The sequence below is a fragment of the Pleurodeles waltl genome, chromosome 8 (assembly GCF_031143425.1).
Source record: "Pleurodeles waltl isolate 20211129_DDA chromosome 8, aPleWal1.hap1.20221129, whole genome shotgun sequence".
Classification (NCBI taxonomy): domain Eukaryota; kingdom Metazoa; phylum Chordata; class Amphibia; order Caudata; family Salamandridae; genus Pleurodeles; species Pleurodeles waltl.
The window spans coordinates 131849433-131865231 of NC_090447.1; positions in this window are offsets into that span (position 1 = coordinate 131849433).

The following is a 15799-nucleotide window of genomic DNA, read 5'->3' on the forward strand; positions in this document are numbered from 1 at the left end:
AACAAATGAACTGTAATTTATACATTAATGTAACACATGTTTATAAAAATATAATTACATTTATTGTAATTAATTATATACATTACTTTGCATAATTATTAATGCTTGATAAAAATGAATGATGTTTACTTCAGGTGAAAAGTAGTTTTTATTTATTTGAATACATATTATATTCATTACTGTTTTATCTGTTTTAAATACGGTCCCACCACCAGCACCACCAGCCCGCCCAAAATCCTTCGAACCTATTACGACCCACAAACAATGATAAAGGTTCTTCAATAGTGGTGTGAACTGAGGCGGTTGGCGGTCACCACAATAATTCACAACAGCACATTGGATAATTTAAACTCCATACACCTGACACATCCACTCAGCTGACCCACCTACAAACTGCACTTTAAAACACACCCAATCACACATCACAATCCTTTGCAAACAAATGCCACACACAGAAGACAGAGGTGGAAACAGACACACACTGTACCATAGATTAAGCACTCCTTCACACTTCACATAGCACTCTTCCCACACCTGCACAACACACCCAGTACACAAGGTGGTACCCTATACATTAGACACCAATCATCACACACTCACATTACAGCACCCACACCTCATTACCTATTTTTTTTTACCTTTTGTATCGTCCACCAATACCATTGTCGCGTGGGCTCTCATTATCCTAAATGAGACTACTGGATTTCTAGGCAGCAGGATCGATAACGGTGTGGGGGACTGAGTCTGACCCACGTGTAAGGAACTCTGTCACCCTAAATCCGGTTGTTGCTCCGGCTAACTAGCAGTGCCTCATTTCTCCCACGGGGAAGAAATGATTGGGCAGCTGAGCGCATGACATATTTGGAACTTCTCAGGGAAGTCGTGGTCACTCAGATCCAAACCAACTCTCTCATTCACTATATGGTCTCATATACAAATGACAAAGACAGTATAAGTTTTATATAATGTTTTAATAAAACGACTGTATTTTAGATATTAAGGCGTGAGCCGCAATAACCAGAACAATACAACATAGTAGGATTGATATAGTAACCAGGAGAGTAAAACATAGAAATAAAGCTATCATAATTCCTAACCGTTTCTACTCTCCCTCTGCTTGTTCTATTTAGAGCACAGCATGTTAAGCTTTCAGCTTGCCTTTCTGTATCACTAGGGAGACGGACACACTCATACCTGAGCAAAGGCCTGTGATCTGGTTCAGCATCTGCAACGAGGCAGTTAGCGTCTAGTTGTGGTTCCCTGGTCGGAATCTCCCTCTGCCATGTATTGGGACAAGGAAGTGATTTTATAACTAACATGTCATCGTGATCACAAAATGTTCCTACGCAGGAATGGCAAGTCTAGACTCCTACCACGTCTATCGGCAATGTACCAGACTGTATCCTTGACTAAAGCACAGAGTGAATATGTTATGAAGAACTCCAGTGCTGAAGTAGGCAAAACAGTGTGATATGAATAAAAAACAACACCGTAGAACTGGCTATTCTGTAAAATAACAGTACGAAGCCTAATAGAAAGCATTTAGAGCAAAGTGCACAGAGGCTCTAAGCTGTTAGCAAATGAATAAAATATATTTAGGGCAAAGTGCATAGAGGCCTAAGGCCTGAAGCTAATGCGCAAAATATACATAAAACTGACCACACTACACCATGTCCCCACCAAAAAATCCCCATTTCACAGATGATGAGTTGAGGGTCATGGTGGACGAAAACATCAGAGTAGAGTTACACCTATTTGGAGTCCAAGCCCAGCAAACATCTCTTGCTAGGAAAATGGAAATGTGGCAAAGGATGGTCGACAGGGTGAATTCTGTAGGCAGCTATCCACCCACAAGAGAGGACATCAGGGAGAGGTGGACCAACCTCAGAGGGAAGGTACGTTCCATGGCCACCAGGCACCAGCTGGCAGTCCTCAAGACTGGCAGTGGGCCCCCTCCTCCTACCCCAACTTTCACATCATGGGAGGAAAAGGTCTTGGCCATCCTGCATCCTGAGGGCTTGACCAGAATACCTGGGGTAGTGGAGTCGGGTAAGTCACAACCAAAAACTGTCACCAAACTGCAATGTCCTGCATGCTCACTGATCACCTTTTGCTATTTTTACAGCCAACCGACTCACCACCCCTGTGTCCAACTCTCAAAATACCCCCCTCTGGCATCCCACGTGTCAACTAAACTCACCTAGGGGGCACAGTGTCTGTGTATGGCGTGGGTAGTACAAGGACTGACAGCACTAAAACTCTCAGTAGGCACTGTTCCACCATTAAGAAAACCAGAACAGTGTCCCAAAAAGAAAATAGCCTCATTAATGAAAGACATTTCTAAACCTAGCTTAATGCTCCACAATTGTACAGTCTAGGGCAATGACAGCAATGCCATGGATATCTGCAAGTACAATATCACCAGCTCACATCTACAGTTTTTTCTGCTAAACTGGCCTTAATACCTCCCATCACCTATTGAAATATGCTAACCTGGGGGCACACACACACATATATGAAGTGTGCTGTACTTGTTGTTAACTCATACACAGGCCCAGGTATAATGGTTGCTCCTAATCTGATGGCCAGGTCAGTTTCCACTGTACATTGTGCAGCTGTCTGTTGACTCAATAATGAACTACTGCTAACTAGGAGGTAACATGAAAAATGTAAAGGCACACAACAGACAGGACATGAGTCTATGAACAGACATCCAACTACCAAGATACTCTGACATCTTGTAGCAAGGTGTATGATATAGGAATTGTTTGTATCCCATATAGCTGTTCCCCTAAATTGAAAGCAGGTGTCACTGTCATATCAGGGAATCAAGAAAAGCCTTTCTGTATTTGACTAAAAGCATGTCTTTCTGTCAAAGTTTGATAGCATGTTGCAAAATAATCTGTAACTGTCTGTTCCACTTCTTTAACAGTTAACCTACCCATTTTGACCATGGAGAGGACACCTGAGACAGACACTTCCCCTCTGGATAAGTCCTTAGTGAGGAGAACACCCTTGGATGTGAGAACATTGAGGATGACTCTAGTACATCTGGGACACTTGGTCAGTCTACAACTGTCAGCCTCAACCTGCCTACATCGGCTCCTCCCAGCTCTGTTGCTTACACATCGGCAGCCATTCACCCCCAAGCCTGTGTTCCAAAGACAGTGTCTACCATCATGTGCCCCCCAGTACAGGTACCAGAGCCACCACTAGCAGCACCAGACAATGAAGGAGCTGGCACCAGTGGGAGTGGGCAAACTGTGCCTTGGGCACTAGCACGTGGGGGTAGGGCACGTGGTAGGGATGGTGTGGAGAGGGAGGCTCCTTGGGATACAACTGACCAGGACCCAATCTCCCAAGTCTTGAGACCTTACCAACAGACCCAAGGTGTGATGGGCAAGATACTTGCCATGATGTGTAAGATCAAGTAGCTGCAGAAAGACAACCACCAGGAAGTGATGCAAAAGTGGGAGGCCCACAATGCCTACATGGACTCACTAATATTGGTGCTGGGATACATTAATACCACCCTGAGTAGGTTATGTCCACAACAGCTGACCCCTTCCATTGGCCATTTAACATCAGCCCCTTCTACAGCTGTGGCAGCCAGTAGATTGGAGGCCCTGCCAGGGGAAGGACGAAGGACATTCCTCAGACACCCCTTTTTTTGTGCTACTAAGCAACTAATAACCTTTCTGATGGTCATACAAAGACCCTTCTCAAGCATCTCTAATCCAGCCAATACCCCACTGAGTCAATAATTTTGCAGAACAACACATACCTATTGTTAGGTGAAGTACTGATTGATGAGTTCTGCCCGGCTGTCTCCAGCTTCATTCTCATCACAGTCATCCTCCCTTGGCATGTCTGTATTCTCACTCAGTAGAACAGCTGGCTCCCTTCATCTGGGGTGTATGCAATCTGACATCTCAGGGCAAGGTTGTGGAGCATGCAGTAGACCACACTGATCTGACACACTTTGGCGGATGAGTAGAGGAGGGCTCTACAAAACTTATTGATGGAACAGAATCTTGCCTTCAGGAGCCCAAAAGTCCCCTCCATGACACTCCTTATCCTTCTGTGGGCTTCAGTGAAGCGGGCTTTGCCTGGCGTGGTTGGGTACCTGACTGGTGTCAACAACCAGGGACGGTTTGGGTAGCCTGAGTCCCCTGTAAGGGACAGTTACATATGTGAAAGCATACATCTTGGGCACCCTAACATTTGGTAGCATACCTGAGATAGTGACATATATCATATATATGACTTATCTACCAGTCAGGCCCTCTCTGTGTACTGTTGCGTCTTCAGCAGTGGGATATTGCTGTTCTGCATGATGAAGGTATCATGGACTGAACCAGGGTACCTTGCACATACTTGTGAAATGTAGAGGTCTGCCAAACAGACTACTTAGGCATGTATGAAGTGGAAGTTGTTCCTGTTCCGATACATGTGGTCCTTGCCATTTGGGGGAATCAAGGATACATGGGTACCATCAATGGCTCCCACTAAATGTGGAATGAGTGCCAAAGCATAAAAATCAGCCTTCACATGGGCCAAATCTTCACGTCATGTAAATCTGATGTAGCTGTCCATGTGTTTCAACAATGCACAAGACCAGACTGAACCTAGGGTGAGACATCCCTGCAGTTAAGGCCACAGTATTTTGAAAGGAGCCTATGTCTAGGAAGTGCAACACTGACATGATTTGTACAATGGGTGGTATGCTATTGGGATGACGAATGGCAGGCATTAGATCTGGCTCCAACTGACTACTGAGATCCATGATTATCTGCCTATCCAGATAGTAGATCTGCCCTTCCTTTGAACTTTATGGGCCATTTCTCTTGTTCTTTTGCCTCTTTGTGCCATTTACTATGCTCATTTTCTGACATTTATCTGTCCAGCTTCTCTGCACCCATTTCCGCTCGCTCTGCATTCCCCTCCCCTTACCTTCTTCTTTGCACCTTTCTGCTTCATTGCTGTTGGGCTCTCCCTCAGATCCTCCCATTGCCCCAGCGCTTGTCCTTCCTTCCTCCCAGGAGCTACATAATGGTGGCCACAGTGCTGTCTGTGCCTTTGTGTGGCTTGACTGCACCCAGTGCCAGTGTCAAAAAACCTTGTCTCTCTGACTTACCACTACCCTGGCATTGTTGTCCGTGACTTGAACCCTGGATGTTCTATCACCCTCTGCTGGCCCGCCACCCAACACAACACAGTTATAGCATTCATCTCCCTCTGCCATTTCACCTATACCACCATGCCTGCTACACCAACCAAGAACATGTCCATTACACCCACCAGCACACACACTCAAATACATATGAACAAATACACCCACACACCAATAGAATGCATGTTCCTCAACACCCACTTATTCAGCAAATATATGAAGATATTGGGACCTGTTGGTAGATGCCACCCCAGACTTCCTCTTCCTTATGGAAACATGGTTGACCAGAGCTTCAATGCCAGAAATCACCACCATCATCCCCATCAATACAAGCTATCTTGGCAAGACCACCAAAATAGGTACAAAGGAGGAATTGCCATAATCTACAAAGACACTTTCATCTGCACTGCCTCTGCTGAAATTGGAACAAACTACATTGAGCATCTGAACTTCAAATTACTAATCACAGCACATTTCTCCTTAGGTGGAATTCTCATCTACTGCAACAAGCCAACTCCACAAATAACATCACACACTTTATCGCGACCTAGTCTTTGACGCCAATGATTTCATCCTCCTATGAGCACTTGTTTTCCATCTCTAAGAATGAAGCAATCCCAGCTAAGGTGCCCTTCAGGGTTGGCCTCAACCACCTGCTACAGAGCACCTGGATACCCTCAAAGGAGATAAGGGCACTTTAAAACACATAACATAACAGTTAAACAGACAAGAATTACCTAGGTATTTATAATTTAAGACTTATAGAATAAAAAGTAAAACGTTTTAAGTATCACTACCTTACATTGTGCACTTTTAGCTTTTTAGAGGAACAAATCCTCAATACTTCGAGAAGTACACAACTGTTTGTGAGATTAAATGCCAGTGAATAATATTTCCTCTCTCTTATTCATCGTCCCCTTCCCCCCACAAAAAGATCTAGAGTTTGAGTTAATGTTATGTTCACTCTAGTATGGGCAGAAGGGGTAAAGAAGGGCATTCATTGATCCCACTGAGCAGGCATGAACCAGATTAGCACATGCTTATTCACAAATCCTTTTATAGATACTGACACCATCAAAGCATCAGCAGGACATTCAGGGCCATATTTACCAAGGAGTTGTGTCACTCTTGCACCATGTACTGTGGTGCAAGAATGATATAACACTTAAGGCAGATTTATCAAGCTAGTCAAGGCCACCTGGTGTGGCCTAGCCTGGCTGATAATCTAGAGTAACGCAACGCAGCACATATTGCTGTGTTGCATTACTGTGCCCTGGCCTGGGAAGGCATTTCATTGGTGGAGCTGGGGGGTTCCCACACATACATCCAAGGATTTTGGCACATCCAGAGATTTACCATTACTGGTACACCTGGAAACAGGTCAAAAACCCATGCCTCCCTAGGTGAGGCGTAACAATAAGAAATATCTTTGTCTGTTGGCTACAATCTGCAGCATACATAAAAAGAGGAATGTGCCTCAGAGGATTGCTTTGGTGGTATTTCTTCTTGCGCACAAACAGCCCTGCTTACAAAGCGGGCACCCTTGCACCATGGTGCAGGGGTGCATGTGTTGGTGCTAGGAAGCACATTGTGTGCTAGTATTGGGAAATTCCGAAAATGCACCGTACAATCTGAGTATGGTGCATTCCTGCCCTTTCCTTATCATGCAGTGCAGTACAGCAAGGTGACTTGCTGCACTGTGCTTCACTGCACAAAAATATTGGTAGATATGTCCCTAAGTTTTAGTCTGAGCCAGGAGGAAGTAGATAACTTGCAGCTCCATACTCCATGTACAAAAACAGTATAGCTGGAGCTTATATTTCAAAAGATTAGCATTTTGGAAAATTCCTATTGACAATCAGTATTCAGTGCATCCTTACAGTTTAAGAGCCAGTGAATCAAGTCAACAAAGTCTTTACCTCCTCAGGGAGAAGGCAGGAAAAGTGATATTCTGCCCGCATATCCTTGGGGATCAAAGTGGAACTGTGTGTGGAAAGACCATTGGAGCATGTCCACTGACAAGGTCCTTCAACATGTTGACCCCGAGGACAGCAAACTGCAGTTGTAAGGCCTTTGAGCAGTAGTGTCCCTCCAACAGCTGCCAAAAAAAAACACACGCCAAACTTCAGAGACACAGGAAAATATTCATTGGTAAACCCACTAGGTCTTGCATTTTGGAAGGAAAAGTGTTTAGTAACCATTAGGAAGCTTTTTGTGTGTTGCTCTCAGTTGTCCTTGAAACAAAAATCCCACAATGAAGCAACATTCTGAGCTATAATAGTATGGAAGCCAGGAATAGGGCATTTTTCCTGAACAGACTGCAGTAGCAGCATAAAGCTTCACCCTCAAAAACAGTGATATGAAAAGGAGTCTGGCTCGGACTTAGTTTGGAGGTACCAGGGTATCAGAGGTTACTGGGCTCCAAATATGGAGTTAAGGTTGTTCGCCACTAATGTTCTAGGACCAGACTTCTATAGTTCTAAACCATGAGCAAAAGTACACTTCTTTTACACTTAACTCTTATGGAAGATGTGGGTAAAAAGTTCAAAACTTACTCAGGTGGTTAGTATTGGATTAAAGATCTGGAACTCAACAGTGCAAACAAATAACCCCCAATAGATTGAGTATCCAGCCAGTGCTTGATCTTGTAAAAAGACAAGTACTTTATTCTCAGTAAAACACAATACTACACTAATACTACCAACACTACAATGAGAAACTATTGATTCTAATCTGATGACCAATAACAAATTTACTCACTCAGGCATGCTAGGGCAAATAGGGGATAACTGGGCTGGTGCTATTCATTCTTGTATTGAAAATTTGTTTGGTCTCCTAATCCTGACTTTGTGGCATCTTTGGCCAGTTTCTGAAATGTTCATTTTCTTGTGTCTTACAGTCTTCCTTCCCTGCCTTTCTTCAACTGGCTCCACCAGGCAGATCAGATTTGTGTTAACTGGATCACTAAAATTAGTTCTGCAGGATTGGTGCTCAGCAATCCCACCTCTGAAATGAGCAAATAACCCCCTAATCAAATGTTGTTGAATGACGTGTTCCAGGAAAGCCCACCTGATAGAGTCAAATGGCAGTTTCAGTTCATGCTGGTGTGGTAAGTTACACTTGTAGGAGTGGGTCAGAACTACATAATCACATAATGAGTGGCACCCTACAACACTGGGCACAACCGTACTGGGCACATGTTGTGTGGTTTAGCTGTGTTGGGAACACAATGAGTGTTACAGCCACACCTTACACACAAAAGGACAGATTCACAAAGGTAAAGTTAGACTTTTGGTCTAAGTTTAGACCAAAAGTTTAACTTTATGACTTTTCAGTATTCAGAAAGGTAAGATACAACTCATATCTTTATATCCATCATCGGGCGGAATCTCCAAACTCTGAGCAGATTTGACCAAAAGTCAAACTTTATCTTTGTGAATCAGACTCAATACGTGGCATAGCCATGCAAGACCGGACATGAGCCTATAGCTGTGCTACACACATAATGAGTGGCACAGACACATATGCACTCAATGAGTGGCACATAAGCACTACAGAAGTGCAGGACACCCAAAGAGTGGCACAGCCACACTGATCATGCAATGAGTGGCACCCACCATGAAGGGTTCAGTTATTATGTTATGTAGCACATAACCATACTAAACAATACCTATTCTCTTCCGGTCAGCTCTCATGGATGATTTCCTTCTGAGTCAAACCTGTACCCTTTCGAGCAACATCTAGCCAGGTCCCTCAGGTAGGCAATTCTTATTGGGTTCACTCTCTGGGCAGAATCTTTTAGAGGCTCACTTCCAGAGCCCCTCGCTTTCCATCCTCACAGCAGTCCAGTCTTCCAATACGGATCTATTTCTGAAGTCATGTCCTCTCATCCTACTCAAAAGCTGGTACGTAGAGACCCTTTTGTCAATACCAGACATTTCTCCCTCTCTCAGCAGGATGTTGGTGTTGGAAAGTGGATTATTGGCAAGGGCAGGTAGATACCTACACTTAGCAATAGGCTACAATCCCCCACTAGGTCCAGTCAGGGTCTTAGTAAATGAATCCCACCTCAACCTTTGGTAGCTTGGCAACGAGCAGTTAGGCCTAACTTAGAAGACAGGTGTGTAAAGCATTCAGTAATCACAAAACAGTAAATATGCAAACCACAATAAAAATCCAACTCCAATTTATAAAAACAGATTACATTATCTTTAAAATTACACTAAGGTTTCTTTAGGTGTCCACAAATCATCCCAAGGTTCCAGAAGCTCTGCGTTGCTCCTTGAAGATTGTGACTTCAACTCCCAGAATACACCTGGCTCAAATCCAAAAATTACCACTGGTCACTGGTTCGCTAGTCAGTTTCTTCAGAGCTTGATGCAGTGGACTCTGCTACTTTGTACCTGTAGCATAGAGGGAGTCCCTTTTTGAAGCAGTAGAAGCCAGGCCAAGTCCTTTTAGTGGTGAAGCCCAAGTGTGCAGCTGGTGCAATTTATCCTTTCTCCTGGGCAGGCAAGGACGGGGGCTCTGTCCAATCACATGCAGGCCACCATCCTCCTGAGTGACACTTCCTGAGAAGTTTGGCAAAAATCAGTCCCAGGGCGCACAATTCTCAGAAAATCCAAATGGCAAAAATTCAATCTCAGAGGCTAGGTCTGGCTAAGCCCACCCACTGTGTGGCTAGGTTTCCATTGGCACACCCCTTTTCAGCCCTCTCTTAATCTAATCAGGGGTCACCTGGCTGTCTGGGTTTGTATGAAATGGGGGAGGTACAGCTGCTGTCCCAAATGCCCTTCCCTCCTTTGAAGACCAGTTTGGCTGCTCTCCCCCCATCCTGTTCCATCGTTTCCTCCCACCAGATGCTTCCTTTGTTTCAGCCCTGGCCACTTCAAGGCAACCTGGCTCAGACTTCCAGAGGCTGAGCAATCAGAGAAGCTGAAGTTGGTAGCTTTTAGGAAGGGTTTTAAAACTCTTTCTAGGTACAAGTTATATTAAATTCAACAGTGGCAAGTTAATGGATTTATTAAAACTTTTATTTTTATACTAAACGTGCCAGATTTAGGTCCTCCCTATGGAAAATACGACTTTATTATTTTAAAAATGACTCTGTGTTAGCATTTGGAGCACATTCACTACACCGGGGTTTATAAAACAAACATCTTTTATAAAGTCCCCGCTTATAGTTAGACTGCACCCAACTCTGGGGGAACCTAGGCCACCCCTTAGGTGTGACATATGTAAAACAAATAAGGAAGTTTAGGAATTTGGAAGTACTTTTGATTCCAAAGTCAAAATTGGGATTAACTTTAACTTAAAAGCAGCCACCAAGCCAGGCATCCCTTTAAAGTGGCACTGGGAACTGCAGTGCACCATGTGTGCACTACCTATGCTGGGGTCCCTAAACCTACATGTCCTACCTTATACCTACCTTATACTAGGGACTTATAGGTAGGTTGAAACAGCCAATTATAATTAGCCTAATTTGCATAATACATTTTACACAGAGAACTGGCCCTGGGACTTTCCTATAGTGGTCAACACTGATCAATGAAAATAATGTGAAAGCTGAGTGGAATTCTAATGCTGTGGTCCACACACAGGGCCCAATTCATAAAGGTAAACTTAAACCAAAAGTCTAACTTGAGACCTGAAGTCTTACTTTTGAGCTAAAGTCTAACTTTAGACCTGAAGTCTAAATTTGGACTTCAGGTCTGAAGTAAGACTTCGGATCAAAAGCTAGACTTCAGGTCTAAAGTTAGACTTCAGGTCTAAACTTAGACTTTAGCTCTAAAGGAAGGCTTTGATTCACAATGGTAAAGTTAGACCAAAAGTCTAAGTTTATACCTGAAGTCAAAGTTTTTAACCTAAAGTCTACCTTTAAACCTGAGGTCCAACTTTAAACCTAAAGTCTAAGTTTAGAGTGAAGTCTAAGTTGTGGACCAAAAGTCTAACTTTACTACTTTTTAGTTACAAATGTACATTTCTACTAGTAAGTTTACTACTAGTAATTTTACTAGTAGTAACTTTACTACTAGTAAGTCTATCAGTAATAAACTGATTAGTAGTAACTTACCTTTGTGAATACCAAAAAGTAGTAAAGTTAGACTTTTGCTCTAAGTTAGACTTTAGGTCTAAACTTGGACTTCAGGTCTAAACTTAGATCTCAGGTCTAAACTTAGACATTTAGTCTAACTTTACCTTTATGAATCAGAACCTTGGACGTTAGGTTTGAACTTAGACATCTGGTCTAAACTTAAACATTAGGTCTAAACTTAGGACCTGGACCCGATTCACAAAGGTAAACTTAGACCAAAAGTTTAGGTTTCGACCAAAGTCTAAACTTGAACCAAAAATCTAACTTTACTACGAGTAAGATAATAGGGAGCCAGGAATACCGCCGGCACTGGTGGTATTCCGGCTCCCGCAGCCCCGGCGGTCTTTTAAAAAGACCGCTGAGGTTTTAATGAGGGCCTAAATCTTTTTCTAAGCACAGGGAGCACAAGAAGAATGTGTCATTTTATCATAAGGTGCAAAAACAGAGCCAACTCCTTTTGAAAATATCTGACATGCTCCCTGAAAGTATCCAAAGACAGCAACAAATGACTGTAGATGTCCTTTAGAACTGTGTGTGATGCATCCAGCATTGTACATACAATACTATAGACTGTGATTTGAGGTTGGACAAATGAAGGATTCTGTTTCTGAGCATGGATAATCACGGACTGTACATAGGTACTTTTGTACCATAGTGTACATATAAATACATATCACTACACTGCCACCTGAGTACCAGTACACACAATCACAAGAGATTTTTATAATCTAACATACCTCAACAGACACTTACCATTATGCATTCAGTACTGTCAAAAACACTGCATAAGAAGCAGGAGTGTGTAGTATTTTAGTATATTATCATGCAACCCATCATGAGACTTTGACGAAAAACAGTGTAGCACAGCCACTAAAGATTTTTGCAACACTAGCCTCACCATGGGCCTGATTCACAAAAGTAAACTTACACTTTTGTGTATGTTTAGTGGTTACTATTCGCAATGGAATGTATAAGTAGTATCATAAAGAGCGCAGAGCCTCCGCACAGAAAAATACCTATATTTCTTTTGTGTGGATACTCCACAATCGTAATGATGCTAGTTCTAACTCTCTTTGTTAACAGCAAACAATGGTAGAGTTACACTAGAGTGTAAGTTTACTTTTGTGAATCAGATCGTATGTCAGCACCACATCTACTGTGTCTCAAACTCTAAAATCATTTTGCCTTTGTAATTAACAGTACATAATATTGTGAGGTTGTATATGGGGTGTTTTAAACAATGCCCAGCGAGTGGATCATTGAGTTTGTAACACTGTCTGTCCCCCCCTACATCAGATATGTGTGTGTAAGGACCATTATCCTAAGTACAGTCTGCCACACAGCAGGGCTCATATAATCAAAGGGGAAGGTGTGCTTGTTTGGAGTATGGGTATCTCTAAACTCAAAGGGTGACACATAATTGTAAAATTTTCAGTTTCACATATATTTGTAGGTTTCATTGTTGTACACAGTGTCAAACCTCACTGACTCATACTGCATAGGCATCAATCCTTGTGACGCTTGGTGCTGACAAACTGTCAGATGGCCATTGTCCCGGAAGATCTCACAAATGCTGCGACGGAGTCCATTGTGGCTTTGTCAACACTAATCACTGATATGGGCACAAAATCTGTGGCAGGGCCTACCCTTTGACTCTTGAAAACATCTGTTGTTGACTAACTATAAGTATGGCTTATACAGTAGTTTCAGGTTGGTTTTTATGGACTGATTATTAAATGTCCACCAATCATCATTGGTAACAGACTGTGTAACCACATGAAGCTGTAACACAACTAGTGGTTCAAAAGAGAAAAATGTCAACCAGCTGGTATCACACCTGCATACCCTGCCCTCTGTCTGGTACAATGGCCCTTTTCCCTCTATTCAGACATAGGTGAGGGTTTAGAGGTATATTTCAACTCTGATGTGCTGCAATGTTGTGTAAGACACAATAGGCGACTATTATCTTGCACACAAATTCAGGGGAGTACAGCAGCGCATCCCCTGTATGGTAAAGACATCTTTAGTAGTCTAAACATACATTCTATGACTGAGGTCTGTATGTGTGCCCTGTTATACATTCGCTGAAGTACAGTGATTCCACATCTGTATGGTGTAAGGAGATAAGGGGAGAGTGCATAAGCAACAGTATCTGAGGAAGAAAATGTAAAACTGTTGGTGCATGTCTCTGTTGAATTTGAAATGTTACTAATATTTGAAATGTTACATACAGTGTATGTTGGCATCATGTATGTGTCACAAGAAATATCAAATTGTAATGGAGGTATTTATAAACAATTTGAAAATATACAAAAGTGTCTGTTTTTTTACTACTTAACCAGAAGCCATATACTGATAAATTCTCCTGCTGCCAGCTAAGAGATGACCTGTGGAATATGTAGCTGACATGTGTACTACCTGGGAACACTGCATGCGCATCCATAAAACAGTCACTTGCATCACACACACCCTGCAGGTTGATGGTGTGCCATCAGTGTCTGTTAAGGAAGATGTGTTTATTGTGGCAAGGTGGCTGAATTGCCACGTGATTCAATCAATTGCACCAACCACTTGTGAGGAGCAGTAAAAAATGTGGAAATCCCTGGCAACCCTTTGCCTTCCTGCCAGTGTATGTGGCATACGTACGCACAGATGCACCCTCCTATTTATGCAGCTCAGAACCTGACACAAGCATGAGGACGGGCTTGCCTGAGAAATGCCCACAATGTCACCAGACACCTTCTGGAATGACCCAGTAGCAAAGAAATGGAGAGCTGCTAGGATCTTGACATAGGCTGGGATGGCGTGGGAGTGGCAGTTTACAGAGTGAAGAACCTGCACCCTCTCAGAAACCATCTCCAAGATGACATCAGGGGAAAGCGGAATCTGAAGTTGATATCTTGCTGGACATCCCAAACAGGTTAATCATTTGCCTGAAGATCTTCTCTGCTCTCCTCCTCCTTCTCCTCACATCATTCTGTCTCATGTCAAAGGGCAACCAATCAAGCATATTATAAGGTCCGAATGGGTTTGTGTGTGGTGACTCTGAATTTATGTATGGAGCAAGGCTGTGATTGCCTAACAACGTTCTGCTTGAGAAGAGCTGGGAGATGGTAAGCATTGACACAGGTGTGTGTGGTGTGTTAGGGAGAGATGTAGGAACCTGAAGTTTGTTAATGAATGTAGAGTTTTATATTATATCCACAATTTGTCTGTTTGTGGAAGACATTACATGACGGGACAAGAAGGCCACAGCACACAGAATGTAATGTCCAACAGTATAGCAAGAATACGTATTCCTGGTGACGTATTGCAGGTAACAGGAAATATGAAGTTGAAGAGTCTCAAGTCTTTTTTGCAGATGATGTCTTTATTAGTAGGTGTTTAGAGATGATTGTGTCATCATGGAGAAACAGCCAACACATGTTTCGTCACACAGGTGACTTCATCAAGGCTATTAGAAAGTAGTAAATCTGCACGTAGTATGGCTGCCCAAGCAGCTGCAGGTGCGTGTAGTAATAGAGTAAGTCTAGTAAAATCGGTACAGCGGGCCCTGATAAGCCCGTAGTCTTAACCTGGAGAGAGGAGCAGCGTCGGGCTTCCTGAGAACTCGAGAGCGTATATACATGACACATGACTGAGGGTTAAATGTACAATTGTTGAAGAGATTATTTTGAACTTGTGATGTTTTTGAAAATCTCTTGTATTGATGTGAATTTTTGCCAGAACATTTACCACTGCAGTACACCCATTACATATACACATATGTAATTGCTCAGTGCCCTCGTGTAGCTATTTGATATTTCCAGTGATGTATTTTGTGATCTTTTGGTTGTTCAACTAGACTTTTTTGTGTTCTGCCCCAGATGAGAAGTTTCCGCCCCGAGTGCAGACATTCTTCCCCAAGTGCGGAACCTCTGCAGCCGTAAAGATATGACTTGTAAGGGCCTTTGTGAATGCCAAAAGTTGTAAAGTTAGACTTTTGTTCTAACTTTATCTTTGTGGATCGAGCCCACAGCCAGTTGATTTCCAGGCTCACACATGGAACTAGTTGTAGGCAGTTCCTCCATTTGGGGTATGGACTTCCAGAAAAGTTGGCTACGCTTTTCTCTTCCAGACATCAGCATGCTTGAGTGGTGAAGCTGTGAGGCTCTCTCGCAGATCAATGCAAAGACCTGCCACAATGTAAGGACTAACCTTTTTTCTTACACAAATGCACCTATTGTGAATAGAACATATGGGGAAACAAAAGATTTGACTTGCCTAAAATGACCAGCCGTACATCATAAAAGAGACCTCTCTCTCCAGTCCTAAACGCTCCTACCAAAGCTAGTGACAGTGTTCCTGTTGAGAAAAAAGTGAATAAATCATCAACATGCTTCAGAACATTACTGAACCACTGTTGCCACTCTCCCCCAAACGCTTTCCACAAGCTACAGGGATGCTAATCTGGCAAGCTCTGCCACCTTCACTTTGTACACAGGCCCACACAAAGGAATCATGATAGATTCCACTACGTCCATAGAACAACT